Below are 13,582 nucleotides of genomic sequence, written 5' to 3'. Positions count from 1 at the left end.
CTACAGATTCCCATAATACATTTGTGACTACTTTTCATTTTTACAACTTACCAAAATTTAAGTTCTACATGGATCAACTTTGATGCTACTAAGTCAGTGATTATCAGTGATCACTCATTACATAGAAGAATATTTTGAGTAGCCCCTAATACTCTTCGTTGAGAATGATTTTCTAGCTACCTTATATAACATTTCATGGTTCCGAGGACTTCATCACACCCCTTCCTGATCACAACAGAGTCTGTGACGCTCCACACAGATTCCCTTTACCAGGCAGGTGCATTCGTTGTCAGCCACAAGATTGGCAGCCAGCCTGCCTCCAGCGAAACGCTGTTGGGTGATCAGGACCTTCTCTCTTCTAAAAAGAAGATCAAGTTTATAGCCACAAGTCACCAACTAGCTAGCACATCTTGACATAAGCAAAGGTACAAATTAAAATTTTTAATAAATTGATTTTCTCTCAAATATTTGTCATGTTGCACTGCAAAACTGTGAGACTTGGTAAATATCATTCAAATTCAGTTGCAAGGTTAAGACTTGTGAAGGTGACTGACACACAAGGAAGAATTTCTCAGCCAATTTTTCCCAGCCTAGTGTGGAAGTCAAAATTAAGTTATTCTAATTTTATGATATGCTTAGCAAATAAATTTAACCAATAATTAGATCATTGTTTCAAAGAAAAGTAAAAATAGGGACCAACGTTGTGCTGCAGCAGGCTAAGCATGTGATGCTGGCGTCACATTGGATGCTGGTTTTTGTCTTGGCTGCTTTACTTCCAACCCAGTTTCCTGTTAATGAACCTAGGACAATAGCAAAAGATGACCCAAGTACTTGACTTGGAGTTCCAGGCTACTGAATTGGACCTGGACCAGTACAGGCTGCTGCAGCCATTTGGAGAGTAAACCAACAGATGGAAGAAATCTCTCTCTCTCTCTCTCTCTCTCTCCTCTTTATCTTTTTCTTCCTCTCTCTCTGTAACTCTGCTTTTCAAATAAATAAATCTTAAAAAAAGAAAAATGAAAGCAGCATATCACCACAAATATTACATATTAAAAAAGAATTATACAATTTTAACTGTTCAAATCTTAAAAGCCAAGAAAAAAAAAAAGGATAAAATTTAATTGGCTCAGTCTATATACAATTCTGGACCAACTAACCTTACCAAATGGAGTTGATGGCTCCTGGAGACCCAATAAGTCCACATTAATTTAAAATAAGAGAAAAAAGGTAAACAAGTCTTGTCAAGATGGCTCCTTGGATAGCAGATTGCTTGCTCTGTCTTGATTTCAGACACATAAACTGGTTGGTATGTAACTAACCATTCACTTACTGTGGCAGCTTTGAGTCTCAGTGGCCCCAGGCAGTGTGTGGAGAGTTCCAGGGTCAGAACATTAGCAAAAGGGTTCTTATCTCTCTAACCACAGCCAATGATCTTTTTGGGGATCAGTGTTTCAAGGTCAACTTTTGTTTTCAGGCTGAAAGAAATTGAAATGACAAATATGTGCCAGCCAATCTAATTTAATGAAAGTATAGTAAAATTCAGTATCTAAATATTAGTACATTGGTAAATGTTCATGAATCAATTAAATAAAAAATTCTCCAATTGTATTACTGTTAACTATTCCTAAAATTTCAGTACTGATAAGACGACTCTACTTTGAATGTGATAACAGTAGCCATAACTGTAGATGTGCTTTATTTAATTAAATTCTATTCTATATTTAAATAAATTATTTTAAGTATAACAAAATTACAATAAAATATAATAAGGTAAACTAATTATTGCATGAACAGTATAGAATCTTCTTCAAATTTGGTCTTCATTCTACATTTGATATTAGCATAAGCAGCTATCTGCATGCCACCTTTTCTCTTTTGTATATACTTTATTTTTAGAAGAATTAGATGTTAAAATAAAGGAAACCACAAAATATTTAAATCATTAATTTTTATAACAAAATATGAGATAGTTTCTACCTAAAATGGTTAAAAAGAAAATATTCTTTTCAGGCTACTAATACAAGTGAAAAATAATGATTTGTAAATGAAAATTATTCCATTTGTGTTTAGCGTAAGTTCATAGCAAAATAAAATCAAATTCATGACTATCAATTTATTGCACTTATTTAGGATATAAGTAAGAGCACATGAATTCAGTGGTCTTAACTGAAACCTCAAATAACCATTCTTGCTAATATGATTCTAAGGATTTTTGTAATCTAAAAATCTGTCCATACTCATGCATGCACTCAGATCCAAGTGCACACACAGAGCCAGCTGAAGAAATGATTGTTTTGTTTGTTTTGATTTGCTTTGTTTTTCAAAAGTGTTCTGGAAAGAATATATAAATTAATAATAATGGAAGTATGGCATATATTCTCCAATATTCAGGACAACAGTGACTATGACAAATAACGTAAAATTACAATTGTGGATGATTTGCATCAACAGCAGGACACTCCACTGGAGGGACTAATTCTACAGCTCCTTCTTAATGTTAGTAAGAATACTAAGCACACTCACTAAATTGAAGAACGAAACTCACTAAACTCTGAACATTGTCACCTGCCCTTTGATTTTTACAGGGAAATGATGTTCCCAAATCAAAAGCCAAATATTCATTAGAAAATTAAATATGTTTAAGAGAGACATCTTTTATCTCCTGACTCTTCCCCATGCTGAGGCTGGGCCAAGCTGAAGCCAGAAACCAGGAACTCCTCTGGGGGCCTCCCCCATGGATGGCAGGGACCTAAGTGCTTGGGATTCCCAGTTACATTATCAAGGAGCTGGATTGGGAGTAGAGCAGCCAGTACTCAAGCCAGAGCTCATATAGGATGCTGGTGTCACAAGCAGCAGCTTAAAATTGTGCCACTACGTGGGCCCCTGGCAAATTGAGTGTCAAGCACTTCCTGCACCTAAAATCTCAGCTCCTAGTAGAAATTCCAGGAAAGTGAGGAGAGGGCAAGGAAATGTAGGTGGATAAGAGGAGTGGTAGAAAGAAAAGATTTTAAAAAGGCAGACTTTCTAAATAATGTGGAGTTTTTACTCTGAGAAAGTCCTTCTTGATTTGTGATATCCTATAATTATCTCTAGCCCCCAAAGTGCTGGATGTAGTAAGAAAAGATTCGCAATCAGTAAATCAAGAAGTTATTCTAACTTCCCTACCCACTGTAACTCACCGTAAGGAAATCCTTCCCAGGAATCATGTGAGACTTTTCCTAACAGTTGACAAGAAGATAATTATCTAACAGGAATTTTCAAAGTTAGAAAGGCACATTATAGTTTAATCTTATTAAAAATCAAATTCACAACATCAACAGATTCTTCCTGTGCCAAATAATTACATTACAGGCGCTTAATTGAAATAAACTGGAATTGAAACCTGGCCTAGCACAGGCATGTACTGATGGTTAAGACTCAGCGTGGTGGTACTAGTTCATTAAGCATAGTCTCCACATATGCCTGCCCATGGCATTTTAAGAAAATATTGAAAATATCAGCATTAGCTCCATGAAACACACTAATATATGACTATTCATATATAATTTCTACTGTGCATATAAGTACATTTGAAAACAATGATACTAAAGATAGTTCATGTGAACTAATTATTTTTTCCCAATTACAGACAGAATATTGTATACATATAATATAAATCATGAAAAGTCTGTGTTGCAAACAATTCTAAGCCATACATTTTGGCTTCTTATAGTGTGTAAATGCCTGCCACATCTACCCATATCATTGTAAGCGGATCCCTGGAAAGGCCGGAAATAGAAGGCCTGAGATTTATGCCATTGTTAACCCAAGTCCTATCTACCCAAGGTTGCGAGGCTCTTCAGATAAGTGAACCGACCAGAATTTTCCTATATTGTTTTACTCAAGAGAGTGAATTTATCCACACATAAACTTTGTAGCCTGAATCTTCAGCTTGAACTAACTAGAAAAGAGTGTTTCTGTTTATGAGTCTCTGGCATCAGGTTGGGATTTACAGATCAACATAACAAGTGGACATGTTGGAAGAACTTGTAGTATTAGGAGTCATCATGGAACAATCTTTTTTATAAAATGTTGCACCATCAAGACAATGAAATGGCTTTCCAGGGACTAATGGCACTGGCAGATGGGCCCAGCCAAATAAGGTGGAGCTGCTGCTCTGAGCAGGTGGATGATAACAGAAGCAGTGGTGGCAGGGCAGTGAAGGCATAAAGGAAGACCAAGAACCTGACCTCCAAGGAAAGAGCAGCTCCAAAGAGGTCTACTCTTTTCTTTTTTTGCTATGTATTATATTTTTATTTAAAAAAATTTCAAGGTGAACAAATTTCATATATTTAAATTATACAGATTTAGGAACATAGAGAGACTTCCCAATCAAACCTCCCTCCCACCCACACTCCACCCTGCCTCCTCCTTCCTTTCTTACTCTTTCCTCTAATTTTAACAATGATATACTTAGTTTATTGCATACTTGTAAGGTTAACCCTACACTAAGTAAGGAGCTGGACAAAGAGAAAGAATGACAACAACAACAGAACACTGTTCCTCAACAGTAGAGGCAAGGAAGGGCTGCAAATAGTCATCAAATCTCAAAAAGTCAATTTCACTTCTATACATTACATTTTTGGCCTCTATTCACTACCATAGATCAGGGAAAGTCTATGATAATTGTCTTTTTAGGACAAGCTTATTTCACTATGTACATCCATTTTGTTGCCAAAGGATTTCATTCTATTTTATTTATTTTACTTTATTTGTATTTATTTCTATGTATCTCATAACTACAACATTATGTACATACTAATTCTTCCTACCATACCTGCGCTCCCACCCATTCCCCTCCCCTTCCTGCTCTCTCCTGTATTATCCAAGAAAAGAAAAAAAGAAAGAAAGAAAGAAGGAAGGAAGGAAGGAAGGAAGGAAGGAAGGGAGAGAGAGAGAAAGAAAAGAAGGAAGAAAGGAAGAAAGAGGGAGGGAGGAAGGGAGGGAAGGAGGGAGTGAGGGAAGGAGGGAGGGAGGGAGGAAGTAGAAAAACTAAGAGAAGTGTTCCTCAACAGTCTATACAAGGGGTGATCTATGTTGTTGCTTTTCAAAGGTTATTTTTCTTTCTTTGTTCTTTCCCCCTCCTCTTTTCTCTTCTTCCTCCCCCTTCTTTCCATTTAGAAACTTAATTTTCTTTAAAAAAGAACCCCAAGGATGATACATCTTTTGGGGCTCTTAGGCTTAACTATGACGTATAAGACACAGTAGTATCCTCCTTTTGATATACTAAAAGTAAGTGATACTTGAGAACAAGTTTCATAGTACAGCTATTTGGAGACAGAGATCCTACTTGGGAAGTTAGTGCACAGTGGCTCTTATTTATTTAACAAATAACACTTTTACATATGACATCAGTGATCACCCAAGGCTCCTGGCATGATCTGCCTCTGCTATGGAAGCCTTTTGGACCCCCTAGCTCAACAAGGCTGTATACAAAGTGGAAGTTCTCTGCTCCCTTCAGAGAAAAGTACACCCTTCTTTGGTGGCCCCTTATTTACACTGGGGTCTCACCCTCAGGGGTCCTTTGTGCAGGATGTCTTTTGTCAGAGTGTCTCGGTTTTCCATGCCTGATATGCTTGCCCTGGGCTTTCCAGCCTGGCTGGAGTGCCTTAAGGGCTGATTCTGAGGTTGGAGTTCTGGGTAAAGCAATCGTCATTCTATGAGTCTGCTGTATGGACTACTTCACATGTTGGAGACTACTCTCCTTTTTTTATTATGATTATTATTGTTTCCATACATTTAGTCCTAATTATATGGTCACTTGATCACTTGATCCTATCTATATGGTCACTTTGCCACTTAATTGTATCTATTTGGTCTTTTTAACACTTAAGCTGTTATTTTTATATCAGCCAGCTTAGGGGATTTGAGGGTCCTATTTATTTAGCTGTACCCTTAGAAGTGAGTCTGTAGGGGAGTATGTATGACTACACTGCTTTGCAGTTAAGCCCTTCATGCATTTCAAAATTATAGCTTTAGGATCTTGGTAATTCTTCCCACCGTGCCCAACCTCCCACCCACACTCCCACACTCCTTCCTCTTCCATTTCTTAGTCTTACTCTTAATTCTTTACTAAGATCTATTTTCAATTAACTTTATACATATATGATTAACTCTATGTTAAGTATAGAGTTGAATGATTCATATGAGAGAGAAAAAGATAGGGAGAATATTATAAGGGAAAAGATAATCAAAAATATAATATAAAAAGCTGTTCCTCAACAGTCAAGAGAAAGGCTGTTCAGAATCATTGTTTCTCACAGTATCAATTCCATTTCTATATGTTGTCTTTTAGGTACTCTATTAATTATCGGACATTAGGGAGAACTTACAGAGTTTGTCCCTTTGAGACTGGCTTATACCACTAAGTATGATGATTTCCAGTTTTGTCCACTTTGTTGCAAATGCCCAGACATCGTTTTTTTTTTTTACTGCTGTATAGTATTCTATGGTGTATATATACCATAATTTCTTTATCCAATCTTCAGCTGATGGGCATTTGTGTTGATTCTATGTCTTCGCTATTGTGAATTGAGTTGCAATAAACATGGAGGTACAGTAGCTCTTTCATATGCTGATTTTGTTTTCCTTGGGTAGATTCCCAGGAGTGGGATGGCTGGGTCATATAGTAGGTCTATGTTCAGATCTCTGAGGGACTTCCACACTGTCCTCCATAGTGGTTTTACCAATTTACATTTCTACCAACAGAAGATTAGGGTACCTTTTTCCCCACATCCTCATGAGCATTTGTAGTTTGTTGATTTCTGTATGAAAGCCGCTGTAACTGAGATGAGGTGAAACCTCATTATGGTTTTGATCTGCATTTTACTGACAGCTAGGAATCCTGAGCATTGTCTGTTGGCTATTTTGATTTCCTTGGTCTGAGTGAATGATCTTTCTGATGTGTTGTTGGATTTGATTGGCTAGTATTTTGTTGAGGATTTTTGCATCTATGTTCATCAGAGAGATTGGTCTATAGTTCTCTTTCTCCTTGAGCTTGGCTTACTTCTTAATGATGGTGGGGATGGACATGAGCTCAGGTGTGTGGAGCCCTGCCTATTGGGGCCTGGCTCACTTCTCAATTGTAGTGGGGATGGTCATGGGCCTCCAACAGGTAGGGCTTCCCCCTGCTGTGAAGCCTGCATGGTAGGGGAAGAAATTCCTCTGTATTATTGTGCCCTCATCCTTGAGGTGATGTATGCAAACATGTGAGGTGACGGTGGCAAGCCCCCATCCACATCCAAAAATGCAAACAGTGGGGCAAAATGGCTTCTCCCACCAGCTGCAAGTCCAGGTGGGGGAATTGGGGAGGCAGGTGGACAGGGCACTGTTTAAGCTCTCCAGTTGTTCCGCTATATTCTCCCTTCCCCTCTTTTTCCTGCATGAACATTCAAAAGCATCTCACCAAGCTCTGCCTCCTACTATTATCTGCCACTCCATGGACCCATAGGCTCCTACCTTAACTGGCCCACTATGGGTCAGTGCTGACCTCCCTGTTCCAAGCCTCTGCTGTTTCCCCTTCTCATTTGCTCTGTCAGAGCAGACCTGCCCAGACTTTGCTGCTCTTCTGGGTTTTCCATTTCTAATTTCCCATGTCCCTATCTCAGGCATGTATCTCTTCTCCTCCCTAATTATTAATTTTGCTCAGAATGACTTGAATTGTCCTGTAGCTATTCTGCCATCTTGGAACCAAGGTCTATTCTTATGTCCTAGAGCATTTCTGGGAATGGACTATAGGGAATTTTATAACATGAAGTGGCTGCATTCCAATAATATTTTCCATATTTATAAGGAAATTCAAAAAGTTCATAGAAAATGAAATTGAAAGATAAGCTTATTTTGGAACAAAAAATGAAATTCATGCACATCACAGGTCTTCAAATAGTTCATGAAAATGTGTGTAAAAATTTTGGATGCATATTATTCAACTTTCCCATAAACTTTTTCAAATAACCTTGGATATGAGGTAAGTTTAAACTGCATACTCAGCATATACAATGTTCAAATCATATTTATGATATAATGAATTTCAGAGGGGGAAATTATTAAAGCTTTGGTTGGATATAATATTAACATGTTTGTGCACATGGTAATAAAATCTTTAGATATGCTAGCATACTAGCTCTTAAAAGTGCTGCATTGTTAATAAGAAAATATATAGTATCTCTCTTTGAAAAATACCACAAATATTTTTGCTTCGATGTGAATTGTCCATGGTCCTGAAAAAGACACAACTCACAAGTAAATAATTTTCTTTAAATTTCTCATTCTTTAGAAAAGAATGAACTTAAAATAAATCTTTGTAATAGTTTTTCTAGACCATTCTCTTTTAATAAATCTAAATTTATGCTTTATGTAAGCCTTTTTAACAAGATAATGAATTAAAACCTATTCATATTACTTAGAACTAGTAATCAGCAAAACACTAAAACAATGCCATACCTAGCTCCAACACAGGAGAGGTTGACAGGCTTGCCTAACTGGTGATCTTCACCGGTGGTTTGCTTCAGCATCCCAACAATACCAGCCTTAAACTTGATTTATTTCCTTTAAGCTCTGCTTTCTGCAGAGTTGGATTTGTCCTAAATTGATTTTTCCTATTGAGGCAACATGGTAAAATAAGCTTCTCTACACAAGTCATTCTCAATGAGGAGAGAGGTTCTGTACCTTGAAAGACCCACAGAGACTATCCACTTGTTCTTGAAAATAGGAATCTTGAATGCATTCTTGAGGCCTGAGAAACACCATATGCCCATTGGTTGAGGCCTAGATTATTGAATCCACACACTGGAGAAAAGTGAAGGAACAACACACTTTGGCTTTGGCTAATGAAGGGCCATTTGATCACCTGACTCCTAGAAAGCCAGGCTAGATTCTGGAGGGGCTTTATTGTACAAGATGGTGACTGGGTCAGAACCTAAGATGGCATCTGGAGCTTGAGTTGGCACCTCATATAAGATGGTACAATTTCACTAACATTCCCCCCTTTTGCTTTTTGTGAAGCAGGTGTTTTATGGGATTACTTTGGCCCCAAAAGCCCGGGATGGGTAGAGCTACTTTCTGCTGACATGGGGCAGCAAGTCATTCTCCGTTGGTATGGGGTGACATCTCAGGCCATGATCTCCTGGGTGGGAAAGTGAGTATATCCCTGTAGTAGCATTTGGTTGACCACCCGGTTGGTGAAGGCTTTGGTTCATTGCATTATCATCCCCTGTAAACACTTAAACAGACAAGATAGTATAAAAGCCAGGGTGAGAATAGCAGCCGATGATCCTAGGAGCAGCATTAATGAAGTGATGAGAGGGCTCCATAGGGAGGGAGAGAGGAGGGGTTTTGTTCCCAAAGCAGATTGTTTAATTAATATTACAGTCTGTTGGAGCATTTTGCTCTACGTGGTCCAATTGACTAATATAAGAGCAACATCATTCTCTCGGAAAAACACAAGTTTCCCACCCCGTTTTTAAAATTGCTTTTATAGCTTAGTCCCTCTGTTCTGTAGAACCTTGCATGTTAGTGAGATGATTTGGCTTTGGAGACTTCACTTGGTGTCAGCTGAGGTCTCAGTGGAGCTAGTGACCTCCTCCTGTAACTGTTGGAATTGTTTTGGAGTTAGTTGTTCGAGATAACTTTGTTGCTCAAAGCTGTTTCTGAGATCACTGTTGAGGAGAGGTAGGCTGGAAGCTGATCCCAACCAAAAGCAGGAGAAAAGCCACTTGTCTTTTGAAGATAAAATGGTTTGTCTGTATAAAAAATTGTGAATAATCATACAATGTTAAGTCAGGGGAGAGTACCATTAATGCATATGGGCCAGGATAGAGCCACTGATGTAGACATACAATATATTGGAGCTGGCTAGAAAGCTGACAGAGAGTCACCAATTAAACAAAAACTATCAAAAGGAGATGCTGCAGGTTTTAAATAGATTTTTAAGACAATTTCAAAATATTCACTAACATATGTATTGCAAAAACCTCATTGCATATATATGTATTGTAAAAGCCTCAAAGGATCAGATTCTAATACTATATCAAATAAAAATTGATTAATAGCTTTTGTACCCCCAGATTTCTTTCTTTTATAACCTTCTGTGACTTCCACACACCTTCTACAACTTACTTAAAACTTTTTATCTTTTTCATTCCAGTCTAGAACAAACTAGCCATCAGGATAAAGTAATTCTTACAAAACATTTCCTTTCTTTATTCAAAAAAGCTTTCTTCTTCTTCACTTTCCTTACCAACAACACATTTCTATATGTGTGACCTTTTTCCATCTGCTGATTTTCTTGATTTACATTTTGAAATAACCTTTTAAAAATCTCTGAATTAAGGCAACATTTTCTAAATAAGATAACACATCAAATTTCAGCCTTAGTGATTTTCAAGCAGTGTTGAACTATTTTTATAGAAAGTTTATGAAAACATGTTTGTTAACAAGACCCAAATAGTTTTTCAATAGAATATAAGGTGTTAAGAGTACCAGCATTTACATTTAGACACATTTGTCATTTTCCTTCACCCAATTTACATTTAACAATTACACCTGTATTACTGAAGATGATGATATTATATCATACCTCCATCTTAATTAAGGTCAAAATTTTGTTTATGTGGAATTCTACTCCTTTTAGCTAAAAATCAGTGGCATTAAACCAGAGATACCCATTGCTAACAGAAAACTGTTAAACCAAGTTGCAGAACAAGTATGGCAAGCTATTGCTCAACATGATATTAGGTTTAATGGCAGAGAGTATCCATCAGAGCAGATGATCACCCCTCCAGAGATTTCTAAGGAGAATCTGATAGGTGACAGAATAAGGGGCAATTATGGAAAAGGTGTTATATCTGGAAATACTAATGAACCTGGTGAGCCTACTGGCTTGAAGGAGAGAATAGTCTTGATCGTTATTTTACATGGGTTGGGAGAGATATCTCTCATGGTAGTGTTGTGTTGGTAGGGGGAATCTTCATTTTCCTTTTACTCTCTGTGTGCAACAATGCTAGGTAGAGGGCTTTATGCATGTAGAATTTCTGAAATTTTCTATGAGTTTTATGGCCTTCTTAGTGTAGGTCAGGAGAGATACTAAGGTGGCCAGTTAAAAGAGAGAGTGGCAGAACAGATGAGGAAGGTTTAGGAAGAGAGATGCAATTTTGGCTGTTAACCCAGAGTTGATGAATGAAATATCTAGGAAATACAAGATAACGGGACCAGGAAATTGAGTTTGTAGGAATTGAGGCAACCTGGTGAGTTCTGGAAAGCATTTAGAGGAGCATAGAGGGATGGAGATCTTGTCTGGATCTGGGGTAAATACTCATTGAGGCATGGAGCCCAGAGCCCATGGCCTTGCTCCAGGCTTCACCCAGCTTCACTGACAAATTAATCTCCGAAGAAGGAAGAACAGAATGCAGTTTTAGGCTGACAGACTAATGGGCCAAAAACCTATCAAAAGACCAGATTTGCAATCCTTGTGCTGTCTGATTTGCTCCTGATAAAACAAAGAGCCATCAGAAGGGTGGGATAGGTGACTTGTTTAAAGAAAACTGTGAGCTCAGAAGGATAAAATCACAACTCCTTTGCTACCCTTATGGTAAAATTGGAACAGGATGAAGTATTACATTGTACATCAACCGTCAGGACAAGAGCTGATCAAGTCACTGTTTCTCATAGTGTCCATTTCACTTCAACAAGTTTCCCCTTTGGTGCTCAGTTAGTTGTCACTGATCAGGGAGAACATATGATATTTGTCCCTTTGGGACTGGCTTAGTTCACTCAGCATGATGTTTTCCAAATTCCCCCATCTTGTTGCAAATGACTGGGTTTCGTTGTTTTTGACTGCTGTATAGTATTCTATAGAGTATATGTCCCATAATTTCTTTATCCAGTCTACTGTTGATGGGCATTTCGGTTGGTTCCAGGTCTTAGCTATTGTGAATTGAGCTGCAATAAACATTAAGGTGTAGACAGCTTGTTTGTTTGCCAATTTCATTTCCTTTGGGTAAATTCCAAGGAATGGGATGGCTGGGTCGAACGGTAGGGTTATCTTCAGGTTTCTGAGGAATCTCCAGACTGACTTCCATAGTGGCTTAACCAATTTGCATTCCCACCAACAGTGGGTTAGTGTCCCTTTTTCCCCACATCCTCTCCAGCATCTATTGTTGGTGGATTTCTGAATGTGAGCCATTCTAACTGGGGAGAGGTGGAACCTCATTGTGGTTTTGATTGCATTACCCTGATTGCTAGTGATCTTGAACATTTTTTCATGTGTCTGTGGCCATTTGGATTTCCTCTTTTGAAAAATGTCTATTGAGGTCCTTGGCCCATCTCTTAAGTGGGTTGTTGGTTTTGATGTTGTGGAGTTTCTTGATTTCTTTGTAGATTCTGGTTATTAACCCTTTATCTGTTGCATAGTTTGCAAATATATTTTCCCATTCTGTTGGTTGCCTCTTCACTTTCCTGACTGTTTCTTTTGAAGTACAGAAACTTCTCAATTTGATGCAATCCCAAATGGTAATTTTGGCTTTGACTGCCTGTGCTTCTGGAGTGTTTTCCAAGAAGTCATTGCCGGTACCTATATCTTTCAGGGTTTTTCCAATGCTCTCTAATAATTCGATGGTGTCAGGTCGTAGATTTAAGTCTTTAATCCATGTTGAGTGGATTTTTGTGTAAGGTGAAAGGTAGGGGTCTTGCTTCATGATTCTGCACGTGGAAATCCAATATTCCCAGCACCATTTATTGAATAGACTATCCTTACTCCAGGGATTGGCTTTTTTGTTCCAGTACCATTGGTTGAACTATGTAATTAACACACAATTATTCTTAGGTGTTTAAATTTTAACTGAAAAGTGATCCCTGTTAGGAATTTGGAAAACATTATGCTGAGTGAAATAAGCCAATCCCAAAGGGACAAATACCACTTGTTCTCCTTGATAGGTGACAAGTAACTGAGCACCAAAAAGGAAACCTGTTAAAGTGAAATGAACACTATGAGAAATGGTGACTTGATCAGCCCTCACCCTGACTGTTGATGAGCAGCTTAATATGTTATCCCTCTTAGTATTTTTTTTGTTTGTTCTACTTAATACTTTTGGTTGAATACTGTAATCAATACACAGTTATTCTTAAGTGCTGAAACAACTGAAAAGTGATTGCTGTTAAATATAAGAGTGGGAATAAGAGAGGGAAGAGATGTGCAATTCGGGACATGCTCAAGCTGACTTACCTCAAACAGTAGAGTTAGAAACATACCAGGGGATTCCAATTCAATCCCATTAGGTGGCATGTACCAATGCCATCTCACTAGTCCAAGTGATCAATTTCTGTTCACAATCGATCGTAATGATAGGACTAAGAACCAAAGGGATCACATAAACAAGACTAGTGTCTGCAAATACTAGCTGATAGAATCAAAAAGGGAGAGAACGATCCAACATGGGAAGTGAGATACACAGCAGACCCATAGAATAGCAAATGTCCTAACAGCACTCTGGCCTCATAATCAGCCCTTAAGGCATGCGGATCTGGCTGAAATGCCCATGAGAGTGTT

Source organism: Oryctolagus cuniculus, chromosome 14, assembly GCF_964237555.1.
Source record: "Oryctolagus cuniculus chromosome 14, mOryCun1.1, whole genome shotgun sequence".
NCBI classification, from domain to species: Eukaryota; Metazoa; Chordata; class Mammalia; order Lagomorpha; family Leporidae; genus Oryctolagus; species Oryctolagus cuniculus.
This window is presented reverse-complemented; position numbering follows the sequence as displayed.